Below are 14,907 nucleotides of genomic sequence, written 5' to 3'. Positions count from 1 at the left end.
GGACGCATGCACAAGAGTCAAGGCCACTCGAATGGGCTTGTCCAGCCCTCTCAGGTCGAAGCACGCCCTCTGGACTGATGGGAAGGTCAGTTCAGCTGGGATGACGATCAGATATCTCCTGCAGGAGGAACGAAGAAAAGAAGAACAATGAAGTTTAAATGCTCACTCTCATGGGAACAAATGGTACTAATGATATAGGGTCCATGTGACAACTTTTATAGGGATGGAGGGATGGGGGTGACAACATCTATCAGACTGGCTGGGAGAGAGTATAACAATGTCTGTAGGATCAGAGAGTGGATTTGACAAATTCTGTAGAATCGTGAGGGGAACATGTGATAAATTCAATAAATTCAATGAGGAGCAAGCCGCCAATGGAAAGGAAACAGGATCTCGCCCTGATATCTGCATCCGTAGGTGCCGTTTTTATGAGTTGCCAGGGGATGCTCGACTCCCACTCTGCCCCAGGCCCTGCCACCACTCCACCTCTTCCCCCAAGCTCCCACCTCACCTCTTCCCCAGCTGCCCCTGCCCTGCCCCGATCCAGACCCTCCCCCAAGTGTGCCTCCCTTCACTCCTCCCCCCAACACCTCCTGAACGCTGATGAACAGCTGATCCATGGTGGGTGGGAGGCGCTGGGAGGGAGGGGGAGGTGCTGATCAGCGGGACTGCTGGCAGCTAGGAGGCGCTTGGGGGAGGAGGAGAAGCTAATCGGGGTGGGGGCTGCCAATGGGTGCTGAGCACCCACTATTTTTTTCCCAAGGGTGCTCCAGTCCCAGAGCACCCATGGAGTTGGCACCAATGTTTGCATCCATTCTCTGAGGAATCTCACCCTCAAGGACAGGTTGTGATCAGTCCTGCAGGATCATGGGTGAGTGCAGGAAGCTCTGTGGGCTCGGGTGCTGTTGGAGAGGTGAAGAGCAAATCCCCCCCATCAAGTGATGAGTCACATTTTTCATGTGCCAAACTACACCTAGGTGTAAAATACAAAAGAAATGAATCCTTGGTGGAAGGATGATCTCCCTGCACCATCTGGTGGGGAGGAGGAGGTAAAGGAGTCCAGAGACTATTTTGACCTCAAAGGAGAGAGAAATTTAGTCAAACATTCTGGGGGATCAACCCATAATCTCCTAATTCCCATGGGATGGTGATGGCCGCAGAGGCAAACCAGTATGTTATCGGGAAGTCTGGCAGATAACTCTGTGATCTCCGGGTTAACAAAATCCACTGTGTGGTGAAGTTGGAACATATCCCTAGCAAAGATGGAAGGACCAAGCCCTGCAGGTGTGGTGAGGAGAAGCGGAGAAGATGCTGTGTGGCTTAGAAATGCAGCTCACCTCTATTAAAAAAGAAGATGGAAGATCTATATATCCTCTTTCCCTTTTAAGTCCATTTTTTAACCTTAGGCCAAACCCTAAGGTCTCTACTAATTTCTTACTCGGTCACTGGCAGTTTTGACACCAATGGGAGTTTTCTCTGAGCAAATATTTTGGGATTTCATCTGTCTCATACCATCTTCCATCATAGGAACTCAAAGCACTTTATAGACATTAATGGATTTAGCCTCACAACCCCTTGCAGTGGGACACAGAGTCAGGGCCACTTTGGAGGCGCTGGCAGGGCAAAGGGGGTGCAGCACTACTCAGGTTTGGCCCAGCCACTCTTCTGTCATGATGGGGGCCGGTCTGGGCCAAATTTGAGTAAGTGGCTTTGTGACCTGGCACACAGCATTGCAGAGCCACTTAAGATTGACCCAGCCATTCTTCTGTCATGATGGAGGCCCACCTGTGCCAGAGCTGAGAAGCTCTGAGACCCCATGTGCCAGATTGCAACATCTAGAGCAAGGAGCTGTGCCCAGCTCTTAAGGACAGGAGCAGCCACTTCAGGGTGCTAGGTGGGCTCGCTCGCCAAACCCTCCTGCCCAGAGCCTCCCCTCAGTGGTTATGTTTTGGAAGAGGTGTGTGCTTCAGTTTCAGATTTTGCCCCAAGTCCCCAGAAACCTCTGTGCAGACCTGCCTGGAGTTCAAGACCAGAAGGGACCACCAGATCCTCTAGTCTGACCTTCATATCACAGGCAAGTAACCCCCACCCACCCAGGGCCGCCCAGGGAGGGCGGGGGAAGTAGGGCTATTTGCCCCATGCCTCGGGCCCCACAGGGGACCCGTGAGCCCTGGCCCAGGGGCAGTCTGGGTCTTCGGCTGGCATTTCAGCAACAGGGGCCCTTCAGTGCTGCCGAAGACGCGGAACAACTGAAGGGACCCCCACCGCCAAAATGCCAGCGAAAACCCAGACCGCCACCATGGAGTAAAAGCGCCGCAGCTCCCCTGCTTTGCCCCAGGCCCCCTGAATCCTCTGGACAGCCTTGCACTCAGCCACCCCTGCATTGAGTCCAATACATTGGTTTAGGTTAAATATTACAGCCCTTGGGAGACTATTATGTGCCACAGGCAGAGGAGAGAAGGGACCAAGGTTGCATCCGTGCCCAAGGCCCCCACAATGACAGGGAATTGATTCAATGAGATATAGCCACGTGATCCTAGCGAGTGATCCATGCTGCAGAGGAAAGCAAAACAAAAAGCAAAAACCCAAGGTCCCTGCCAATCTGACCCAGAGGATAATTCTTTTCTGACCTTAAAAATGCCGATCAGTTAGACCCTGCGTATGTGAGCAGGCTCCATCTGCCACACCCCCTGAGATAATTCTCTATACTTCCTCAGAACCCTGCTCCTACCTCCAGCAGCATTAACTCCATCTGACAGATGGGGAAACCAACGTGGAGAAGTGACCCATCCAAGGACACAAAGTCACTGGCCAAGCCAGGAGAATCACATCTTTCCAGACTCCCAGCCTATGTGTTAACCACAAACCCACAGGCTGAAGTCCTATATTTATCCCTCAGGAAAGGCAGCACTCTGACTCTGGGACTTGATTCTGCCCTGGGGGCACAGGGGAGTCTCCAGGCCCCATGCAGTCCATGGCTTCTCTGCTTTCACTGCCACCCCCGGCACCAATCAGTGCTAGCAATATTGCAGGGTTTACAATGTAGACACCTCCCCTGCTCGGAGCAAAACTGAGAGCCACCAGCACATGTCACTCAGGGGCTACTGCTGTATCCCTTTGGAGCACGATACAGTAGCACAAGTGAGGGGCCTGCACAGCTCTCCTGGCACAGAGAAATCACCTGTACCTCGGACAAGGGAACCATCCCCAGTGGGGCCTCTCTCCCTGGTGGAGTCCTAGAAATCAGAGCTGGGGACAGACCTGCTGGGTCTGACTGCAATGTTCAGGTCTGGATCTAGATCCAAACCAGCCAAAGTTCTGGGCACACTTAGACCTGGGGCCTTGACTCTGCCCTTATAGAGATATGGACCAATTGTGAACTTCCAATCCAAATCAGTCCCAGAGCTCTGGGTCATTCCAGCCTCAGGTCTGATTAGGACCCATCTCTAACATCTGGACCATTCTTCCAGGAGCCAGCTCAGAATTGTTCGGTCTATTCTCCAAGACTTTGTCCAGTCCTAGTTCCCAATGTCCCAACTTGAAATGAAGCTCCCATCCCTTCTCTGGGGAAAATTCTTCCATAGTCTCACAGACCCTGCTGTTGGGCAGTACCTTCTGGTCAGCCAGACCCAAATCCTCCATCCCCCTTCCTTTGTTCAGTATCATCCCCTTTACTCCTAGGTCCTCCCCCCTCAAGCCACCAACCCCTCCCTCCTCAGTGTTGCAACTTTCCATATACCCAGATGATCATCACATTTCTCTGATATATTTTAGTGGGACTTTCTCAGGTTAGTAGGATTTGGTCCTATAAGAGGCTTGTAGGATGTTGCAAACCACCCCCAAGCCTGTCCCTTCAGAGAACAGACAGGAATGGTTGCTGCCTCCCTCCTGTGACATCCTGGTCCCATTGACCACCTCAATGTTACCTCTACTGATCAAGTATTTCAACATCTCTTACGGTTGTGCCACTGTCACCATGGTGTAGAACACACAGCTAAGGATGATGGGAGCCCATATCTTCATGGGAGGCACGTGGGGAACACAGGGAAGTGGAGTGTCTCAGGATGGAGGTCAGGAAAGAAGAGAGGCTGGTGATGAAGCTTGTTCTCTCATATGGAGAACTCCAGACCTCCCGTGTTCTGCTGTTTCTCCCCAAGGATGCGGAAGCGGAACAAGAGTCCAAGGGATCATCACATCTCTCATTTGCTCCAGTAATTATAGTCTCCCAGATCCAGGGGTGTATCATACAGGATGCTCCCCAGCCAATCCAAGCCTTCCTGGACTCTGTCCACTAGTCACTGGCCCCCTCTGGTTCCCATGCTCCCCCCCACATCAATTAGTGTCATTCAGACAAATTGGCTTTTCACCCCGTTGAGCAGCTGCAGATTTCACATTTGCTAAGCTGACCCCACTCACTGTTCCGCTTGCAACTTCTGTCCCATTGTTTTACCTTGAGATGGATCATCATGAGTCCCCTCTCACATGCACACTTGGCTGGATTTCATAGTGAATGCTTCTGACCATACCACCCTCAAATCCTGTGATCCCATCAGCTCTCATGTGCCAAGAAGTTTCAGGGCCTGCTCAGGATTTGTATGTGAGACCAGGTGTTGTAGAAAATGGGCAGCCAAGTCATAGGTGCTCCCTGAGTCCTGGAACAGGGAGTTACCCAGTTTCCCAATTTTGCACTAGTCTGGGGGATGAGACTGGAAGACAGAGCAGAGCCCTCCCTCACAGATCACCCTGTCTTCTAAGGGTACATTGAACTGAGTCCATAAGCTCAAGTTTCACCTCATCTACTCGGTGCTTCTAATACTTCTGCACACATCAAACTTGATTATTGAGCAAGAGTCCATCTCTCTCCCAAGAAATAGGCATTCGACAGATAAAGTAACTCTTAGCAGAGTTGGGTATAGAATCCTGGGCTCTAATACAGCAGAACTCAGCCATGCTGCCTTTTCTAAAGAAGCAGCCAAATCCACAAGTGCTTTGCTAGCCTGTCTCTCCCTTCTGAGAGCTAGGAACAGAACCCAAGAACCCTGATCCCCAACATTCCCTTGCTGTGTAACAAGGCATCTAACCCTCTGGCAAAATGGGCCACACTCTTCTCTAGTGGCTGGTTGCCATGGAGGCATCTATTTGGGGACTGAAGCCCAAGTCCTCAAAGGTATTTAGACGTTTAACCTCTATTTCATAGATGCCTAAATACCCATGGGGATCTGGGCCTGAATGTTCTAGGACATCGCTAATGGCTTACACAGTCTTTCAGCTATAAATCACCAGTTTGAATCCAGCCCAACAACTGAAGGGTGTTCCCATCTAATGGATGCTTAATGGCCACTTTATGAGATGAGTTTGGTGGGTCTCAGTTCCAGTTCCCACAATGCAAACTCAGCACCACGCTGCACTGATTGTCTGGCTCAGCAGAGAAACTGACCTACCTGTTACCCTTGGGGCAGACTCCTGCTGTCAGGACAGAGGAGAGCTGGCAGGGTGGTGTGCATGAGCAGCTTGCTTGTAGACAAACGGAGAACTTTCTTCACCAAGGCTGCCAGTTTGCTGCCTCTATCAGTATTTAATCTACATTGTTTTTAAATGGAGATTATTACATACAATATATGTCCCTGTATGCAAATTAGCTTACTACATAATTTTTCACTCAACAACAGCATCCCTAATTTTTTCCCCAAAGGGTGGCAATGGTGTTTGCTATCTTTCAGCATGAAAATTTGGTGATAGAACTGGACCAGGACCAAATTCCCAGCCCAACCCCTCCCAAATTTTAGGATGTTAGAAATTCCAACTGCAGCAGTAGAATTTGGGGCCATCTCTGCTTTCTGTGTCTGATTTGCCTTCCGAGCATCTTCCAAAATATTCTTGTTATATAAATTCCTAAGCATCAGGCAAAACTTCTGTAGTGTGCAGGGATTAGAATACCTCAGGGTCACAACATTTGCATCCATAACTTCTCCATTAGGCAGCTGTTGAGTCTAATCTTGTATATTAGCCTAACAGCCATGTAGTTTTGAAATGTATCACAAAACTATCCCAAGCCACCAACTGAGTGCTTGAGTGAATTAGCCACTGGGAACATTTTTTTTTCTTTTGAATATAGGATGGGGAAACTGCCACGTGACGAAGGAAATTGGCACATTTTTGCCCTGCTGCCTAATTTGGTCATAAAACCAAGATAGACAGGAGTCTTGTCTAGCTGCATATCACTTCTCCCAGCTGAAACTCTGGCTCTGATAACTGTGGAAAAGGAGGGAAAATCCACCTGGATAAACAAAAGAGCAAAAACAGGAGCAGGAACAGAATCTTTCTCCCTGGCGCTGACCCAAACTTAAGGTACTGTACTTGGTCCTCATCCAGCACTGGCAGTGCCTGCTGAACATCCCCAGCTGGCATTTAGGGTTTTTTTTTTTTGCAACAGATCCACACCATGGGATCGGTTTCCATGGGAAAAGCCTGGATCTCTCACAAAGATACTAGCTACTATGATACTAGGGTGTCCTAGAAATATTGTGGAAAGAGAGAGATGTTCTCAAGAGCTGACCAGATAATGTGCATCCTGAGATCACTACCCATCATGCTGACCAATATTGTCTCATTGTTTCCTTGTGCTCCTCCGTTGGTCTGTCAACCTGTACCCATCTGTTAGCAGCACAGAGCATATATTTGAGCAGCTCAGGCTCCATCCATTTGAGGCCAGGGAGTATATACATTACAATACTGCATTGCCACAGACAGAAGCAATGTTAGCTGTGTGGTTTTGCAGGAAAAGCTGTGAAATATTTTTTAAGTGTAAGTGAAAAGCAGAAGAAGAGAACCCCCGAGTGCTGGATTTGCCTCTGCATTGCTCAGAGACTCTGGCTCTGGGGCTGAGTCAAGAGGGGAGAACACACTTGGGTAAACAAAGGAGCAGGAACAGGATGAGAAGAGAGCTCCCTCCGGAGCTGAGCCAACCTTCTTTCTTTCCCTTCTTGGGCTTTACGGGGCACTTACCCCAGGACTGGCAGCCCACACCTGTTGTTTGTTTGCATGCAGGCTGGAATCCTGGGTGTAGTGGCTTGTGTCTGAGAGATTAGGAAGATTTTTAGTAGTTGCTACAACAGCGGGTCCTGCCAATGGATCTCTCCACCACATTACAAACTGCAAAGCTAAAACTTACCTCTGCTTACAGGATTTAGCAATCCTTCTTCATTTGCTTCATGACAAGGAAAGTAGGAACTGGAATTTGACTCTGAAACTTCCACCCAAAACTGGACCTTAACCCAGAACTCAAATCCTAACCCGAAACTCCAGCCCAGGACCTTTAGCTCAAAACTAGACCTTGGAGCCCCAGATTTTTAATCCAAGATCTGGACCCCAGAACTTTCAACACAAAATTCAAATCCCAACTCTGAGCCTTTGAGCCAACCCTCTAATCCAAAGCCTGATCCAAGACTTCACACCCTTTCACCCAGCACTCTAGTGCAGGGTGGTTGGGGAATGGGAAACAGAAGCTCTGAGGTGCCGGGACTGTGTCTTCACAGCCAGCAGAGTGGGGCCCCAATCCTGACTGGGTCTGTGGATTTTACTGCAATACAAATAATTGGCTGAGAGAAGTGAGGCCCAACACTCAACTCAGTGGCATTTCTCAGTCTGTCCGTAATCTGATTTCCACTAAAATCACCCTTTAGCCACACTGGATGCAGAGTAAGCAGTGACTTCAGGGTTAGGATTCTGGAAGAAGGTTAGGCTAGCGTTAGTCAGCCGCTGCATGACTTATTAGTTCTGTCATAAAAAACAAAGTGCCCTTTCACCCCACTGCCCTGTGCGCATGTGCCCCAGCCAGCCTGTGTCACCGTTCCTGACAGATCAGTCATCCCTTATACTCCACCAATATAACACACCCACCCAAATAACAACATTTAAAAAGGAAGTGAAAAGAGATGGTTACTTCCCTGGACTGTTCCTATTGCTCTTTGAGCTGTGGGTACAGACATGTGTATCACTCAGGTGTGTGCATGCCCACTGCACCAAAGCCAGAGAACTTTGCTGGGCAGTACTTTGCTCATGCCCTGTGGCCCTTAGCCTCTCTCCTGGCTTTTGAAAGGCAGCGCCGCCATGACTGAACATCAAGAGTAGAGACCCTGATGCAGAGGGGACAGAGGGTGGGTCGTGGAATACACATCTGCACCCACATCTTGAAGGACAACAGTTACAATACAGGGAAGTGTGAACCTAAGAGCACCCCAGTGCCAGATGGCAAGGGACTCCCTGGGTAGGTACCAGTGAGTTTCAGCTGGCCTGACATGCCCTGTATAACCCCACTCACTCTTGTCATAATCTGTGCCTAAAATGAATTATGTAAGGAGCTATATGTTAACTGGTGACACACTGGTGATTATCATTGTGAAATGTCTGTATTAACACTATATAACACATTCTGGATACTCAATGTTATGCTTTAAAGTCTGTGAACAAACAAGGAGAGAAACCAGTTTTCCCCTAGACCAGAGGGAAGGCAGCTATCTACCTGCCTCCGATGTAAAATTAAGAGTGGTGGAATGAAAACAATGGAAGCCTCATTTACATAGATATCAGCAGTGGGATGGAAAGGCCACAGGAGGGGAAGAACATCATGACATCATCCTGCCACTTGCAAGAGATACAGTGAACTTTGAGAGAGAAAAGCAGAGACAGAAAGCCATTTTGGCATCTTTCACTTAAGATGACAAAGGAATTGAGCACTCAAGGGGATGGTCAGCCATCTTGCTGGGAGGAAGTCTGGTAAGAATCTAACCTTGAAGCAAGATGGTAATTTTGTTAAGTCTTAGTCACATTGCAATGGGGTCCACTCATCACTAGGGCACCTCCTCCTGGCTGTACAGGGGATTAGCTCTGCCCAGTTCTTACCCTACCCCTTCCATTGTTTGCTCTTCTGGGACTTAGTGTTGCCAACTGTCTAATCACACAAACTCAAACACCATTGCTCCACCCTGCTCACTTCATCCCCCTTCCCTCCATCGCTCACTCTCCCCCACCCTCACTCACTTTCATTGGGCTGGGGTAGGGGATTTGGGTTGAGAAGGTGTGCAGGCTCTGGGCTTGGGCCAAGGGATTTGGAAGGTGGGGCAAGAATGGAGGAGTGGGTGTAAGCTCTAGGAAGGAGTTTGGGTGCTGGAGGGGGGTCAGAGCTGGGGCAAGGGATTGAGGTGTGGGATGGAGTGAGGGATGCAGGCTCCAGCCAGGCAGCACTTTTATCAGGCTGCAGTGCAGTGGGGCTAATGCAGGCTCCCTGCCTGCCCTGGCCCTACACCTCCCCTGGAAGTGGCTGGCATGTCCCTGTGGCCCCTGGGGAGGGGGCCCAAGGGTCTCTGCACACTGCCCACACCCCGAGTGCTGACTTTGCAGCTCCCATTGGCTGTGCTGCCGACCAGGAAACGCCTGAGGTAAGTGATGCAAGGGGGCTCCGCACACTGCCCCCTCCATGTGCCGCTCCCAGAAGCCGCCAGCATGTCCCTGCAGCCTCTGGGGGAGTAGGGGGCTCCATGCACTGCCCCTGCCTGTGCACCCTTGCAGCTCCCATTGACTGCAGTTCCCAGCCAATGGAAGCTGAGGAGTCAGCACTCAGAAGGAGTACAGCACACAGAGACCCCCTAACCACCCAGGGGCCAAAGGAACATGCTGGCCGCTTCCAGGAGCAGTGCGGAGCCAGGGCCTGCTGCGCCACTGCTGCTGATAGAACCTGATTCCGGGAGACTCCTGACAAGCCTCCTGGGGTGCTGTGTGCTCCCTCTTCATGACTTGGTTGCTCCCTCTTCATGACTTGACCTGCTGGTCAGGTCACAGTAGCACGGTGGAGTGGCCTCCCTCTGATGCAAACAGGGAGAAACCACCCCTGACCACTGGTGAGCTGTGCCAGACTGGGCCCACCCCTCAGCCCGGAAGCAGGGGGCAGAACAGGAAGAATAAGAGGCAGGGCCTCCAGCTCAGTTGAGAGGGAATCAGGGAAGGAGTTGGATGCTGCTGGCCCCTGAACCAGTGACTGAGCTGTATCAACCCCTATCAATGGAGGAATACTCTGAGGTGCTGCTGGAACTGCTGGCAGCTGGGTACCCTGAGGGCCCGTGAGTGACAATCCCCTACGAACAGGTAAGGGTAGGAAGTAGCCGAGGGAAACCAGACATTAGTCTAGTTGTGGTTGCTGAAGCTATGGTCAGCATGTTTCAGCAGGATCCCTGATGACCCAATGGTGGGATTCACTGCCACTGGGACCCAGTGGAGTAATGTGGGTCAGGTCCCCCTACCGCCAACCCCACCCCAGGGTGGCAGCCTACATTTTCCTGCTTCTGCTCTGCTCCACGCAGAGGGCCTGAACCTGTTTGTTGTCCGCCCTAGCCAAGAATCTAGGCCATAGATTTTCTATCTGCCCAACCATGGACCTGGGTTTTGCTCTGCCCTGCCCTGAGGGCCTTACCATGCTAATTCCTTGTTGATCAGCTCTCAGCTGCTAGGTGGCATAGCAAGATGGAGTGGTTCCACTCCCAGCCACTATATGTGTTTACCCTTCCAGGAGTATTCAAGTCTCTCTGGACTGACTGTCCAGTTGCCTTTCGAGGCCATTCCCTAATTCACAACTATGCCATTTTCTTCAGTGGTGGCTAGGGGAACCCAGGCTGCCCACTACTCTGAGTTCCAGCACAGGGACCCTCTGTTCAGCAACCACAATCTGCCTACTCCTAGACCCCATTGCTCTTTCTCTAGGCTCCAGCCTACTTTTCTCCTCTGCCTTCCTCCCTGGGTTACCAGTCGGATGGCCTCTGCTCCCTGTGGCTATTTCACCCTTTTTTTCAGGTTCTTGTCAGAGTCTATATTGCAAACACCTCTCCCAGGCAGTGATTACAGACTACTTCTTCTGCAACCTTTTCCTGCAGCCAACTTCCTGGCTTTATACCAACCCTGCCTGTTCCTTCTCAGGTGAGCTCCATTTTCAATCAACCATTCAATCCCTAGCTCTCCAGTAGGTGCAGTCTATCCAGTTAATTAACCTAATTTAACCTATTCTGCCTTGTGTGGGGTGAACACCCCACCACATACTAGAAATGTTTTTCACATTTATTTCCTTGTAACCATTTCTGTCTTTATCCTTTATACATGAACTCTCTTAAAACAACCCTTTTTGATTAAATAAACTTGTTTTACTTTTACTTTATGTCAACTTAGTGCTGTGTTTGACTTGAAGTGATTATTAACACCAGTTAAAGCAATAAACTTCTTTTGTCTCTTTATAGGAGCAACGGACCTTATTACTCCTCTGAATGTTCCAGATATTTCAGGGCAAATGGCATTGGGGAAACTTGGGACTGGGAGTGTGCTGGGGTCACCTGGCTAGTAGTGATGAAGGCTGGTGGATACCAGAGTGTGACTTTGGTGTAAAAAGCAGGCTGTGGGAGTCAGAGTTGCTGAATTAGGGCTGCTCAACACAGAGACACTCAGTGCACGCCTGTCTGCTGGCTGGGAGTGTTCATACAAGGAGCTACAGCAGCAGAACATTTTAAAGCATTCAGGGTTACAAGACAAGCAGGGACACAACCTTTCACTAGTCTGAACTGCATCCCAGAATATGACAGTAAGTAACCATATTTTCTTCTTCAAATGGTTACAAATCTGTTTTCCATTCAGATGACTCACAAACAAGGTATCAGAAGGAGGTGGGACTAGGAGTCTATATAAAGAGCAACTGCAAAATTGCCTTCCCAAAATCCACATCAGAGCTGGACATGGACATAACAACATAGTTTTGGGTAAAAGTATGTGGGGAAAACCAAGCAACAGCCTTGAAAATGTCCACTGTCGTACTGTATTAAGAGCTTGATCCTTTGGGGGACTAAGGGCTGTGCTGCTGGGTGCAAAAGACTGGCAAAGTCACCACACGCTATGGGCCTCTGACGCCAGGAAATAACATCTCGTCATCAGGATCTCATACTGCTATTTTATAGCTTCTCAGTACCTGAGCTCTGACTCAGTTCTCAAACTGACTATTTATGACTCCGCTTACCATGGAAACTTACCCTCCAGCTCATGGAAAAACACAGATCTGCCTAGTAACTACCAGCACTTGCTTCTGGATGGTTCTGAGCACTTCAGGTAAATGACTTTGCCTTGTCTCCTTGCATGAGAGATACAAACAAACAGAAATCCAATAATTTCTCATGTCTCCCTCTCTCTCTAAAAAAAAATAAAATACTGCAGTTCAAAAGCATGTGGGTTACATGCGCAGAAGTCTTAGATTTTTGTTAGTTCTTTTGTTTTTCTGGAGGTAGGCATGGGGGGTGGGATTATGGAATGAGGGAGGAGGAGCAGAATGTGCAACCGGAAGGGAGTAACACCGGTGTCAAAGCAGGCCACTGTGGGCAGAAGAGCCAACATCCTTCAAAGCACAGCCGCTAGTGTTGACTAACACCTGGGAACTGGAAGAAAAAAACTGAAATGGCTGCAGGTCATAAACAATAACCTATTTGGGAACATTTTCAGGAAATACCTGTACCTCTGGGCAAACAAGGGATATGTGCCAAATGTAAACAATTTGACAAAGATGCAAGGCCTGGGTGTCAGCATGAAACATCATGAAAAATGCTCCTCAGAAGGCAATGACTTTGACGATGATGATGTAGATATGTCTGAGCAATCTGGATCAAGTGATTAGTAAACTTGTTTTCGCACCATTCTTATGGATGGTCTGCAATGTCTTACCATGTTAGTAAATAATAGATTTGTGGGTTTGGTGGATTACTTATGAATTTTGAAATGTTTGTGTTCAAAATATAATTGGCATGTGTAACATTACCCAGAGTAAAATCTGGACTGTTGGACAGCTGTGCCCCCTCAGTTCTCCAACCTGGGGTGCCTTTTACACTGGTTTTCTGTGAGAGCAACCATTCCTGGTTTGCTCACACATAACCTCCAGCATCAAAGAATCCTGTGGCACCTTATAGACTAACAGACATTTTGGAGCATGAGCTTTCGTGGGTGAATACCCACTTCCTCAGATGCATGTAGTGGAAATTTCCAGGGGCAGGTATATATATGCTAGCAAGAAAGCTAGAGATAATGAGGTCAGTTCAATCAGGGAGGATGAGGCCCTGTTCTAGCAGTTGAGGTGTGAAAACCAAGAGAGGAGAAACTGGTTCTGTAGTTGGCAAGCCATTCACAGTCTTTGTTCAATCCTGAGCTGATGGTGTCAAATTTGCAGATGAACTGAAGCTCAGCAGTTTCTCTTTGAAGTCTGGTCCTGAAGTTTTTTTGCTGCAGGATGGCCACCTTAAGGTCTGCTATAGTGTGGCCAGGGAGGTTGAAGTGCTCTCCTACAGGTTTTTGTATATTGCCATTCCTAATGTCTGATTTGTGTCCATTTATCCTTTTCCATAGAGACTGTCCAGTTTGGCCGATGTACATAGCAGAGTGGCATTGCTGGCATATGATGGCGTATATTACATTGGTGGATGTGCAGGTGAATGAACCAGTGATGGTGTGGCTGATCTGGTTAGGTCCTGTGATGGTGTCACTGGTATAGATATGTGGGCAGAGTTGGCATCGAGGTTTGTTGCATGGATTGGTTCCTGAGCTAGAGTTATTATGGTGCGGTGTGCAGTTACTGGTGAGAATATGTTTCAGGTTGGCAGGCTGTCTGTGGGCAAGGACTGGCCTGCCACCCAAGGCCCGTGAAAGTGTGGGATCATTGTCCAGGATGGGTTGTAGATACTTGATGATGTGTTGGAGGGGTTTTAGCTGGGGGCTGTATGTGATGTTGGTTTCTTTCTTGGGTTTGTCTTGCAGTAGGAGGCTTCTGGGTACACATCTGGCTCTGTTGATCTGTTTCCTTATTTCCTCCTACTGCAAGACAAACCCAAGAAAGAAACCAACAGGACTCTACTGGCCATCACATACAGCCCCCAGCTAAAACTTCAGGACCAGACTTCAAAGAGAAACTGCTGAGCTTCAGTTCATCTGCAAATTTGACACCATTAGCTTAGGATTGAACAGACTGTGAATGACTTGCCAACTACAGAACCAGTTTCTCCTCTCTTGGTTTTCACACCTCAACTGCTAGAACAGGGCCTCATCCTCCCTGATTGAACTGACCTCGTTATCTCTAGCTTTCTTGCTAGCATATATATACCTGCCCCTGGAAATTTCCACTACATGCATCTGAGGAAGTGGGTATTCACCCACGAAAGCTCATGCTCCAAAACGTCTGTTAGTCTATAAGGTGCCACAGGATTCTTTGCTGCTTTTACAGATCCAGACTAACACGGCTACCCCTCTGATACTTAACCTCCAGCATGTAAATTACCCTCAGCTTCCCTTTCCATGGAGGGTTGCTCAAGCAGTCTCAGCTATTCAGATAATCAGTTAGGACTTTCTTGCTCCTTTCTCACTGTCCGGTGATTTCCCCTTGTCAGGGAGAAGGGGAAAGAAAAAGAGGTCAAAATCCTGGCAGCCCGGTCAGATCTTGCCCACAGTCCAGGCCCTTCCTCTGGATTTCTCTGCCCTAGATTATACTAACTGGCTTCCTTTCTGCAGAGTGCCTCTCCTTCACTCTCCCACCACTTGATTGCCAACGTCCTATTTTAAGCAGCCCCTCCACTGGAGCATGCTCTGCAGCTGCTGAGGGATGCAGCCTTCTTGGCCCAAGTTTGCTCCATCCCTCCCCCCTTTAGTCTTAATGAGGGGATCTGTTAACCCCAGCACCAAGTATTTATCAGTTACATTTTTACTATTACTGCTGGACTTCTGAAATGACTTTATTGCTCAATATAATCAAACATCCTAGGTGAAGATTTTCTGTTTAAAACTAAAGTTTTATTTTATAAGCCACTGATGAATTTTGACATTTAAAAAAATGTCAGACTATCTGAT

Source organism: Gopherus flavomarginatus, chromosome 1 (genome assembly GCF_025201925.1).
Source record: "Gopherus flavomarginatus isolate rGopFla2 chromosome 1, rGopFla2.mat.asm, whole genome shotgun sequence".
Taxonomy (NCBI): Eukaryota; Metazoa; Chordata; order Testudines; family Testudinidae; genus Gopherus; species Gopherus flavomarginatus.
Note: the sequence above shows the minus strand (reverse complement) of the source record.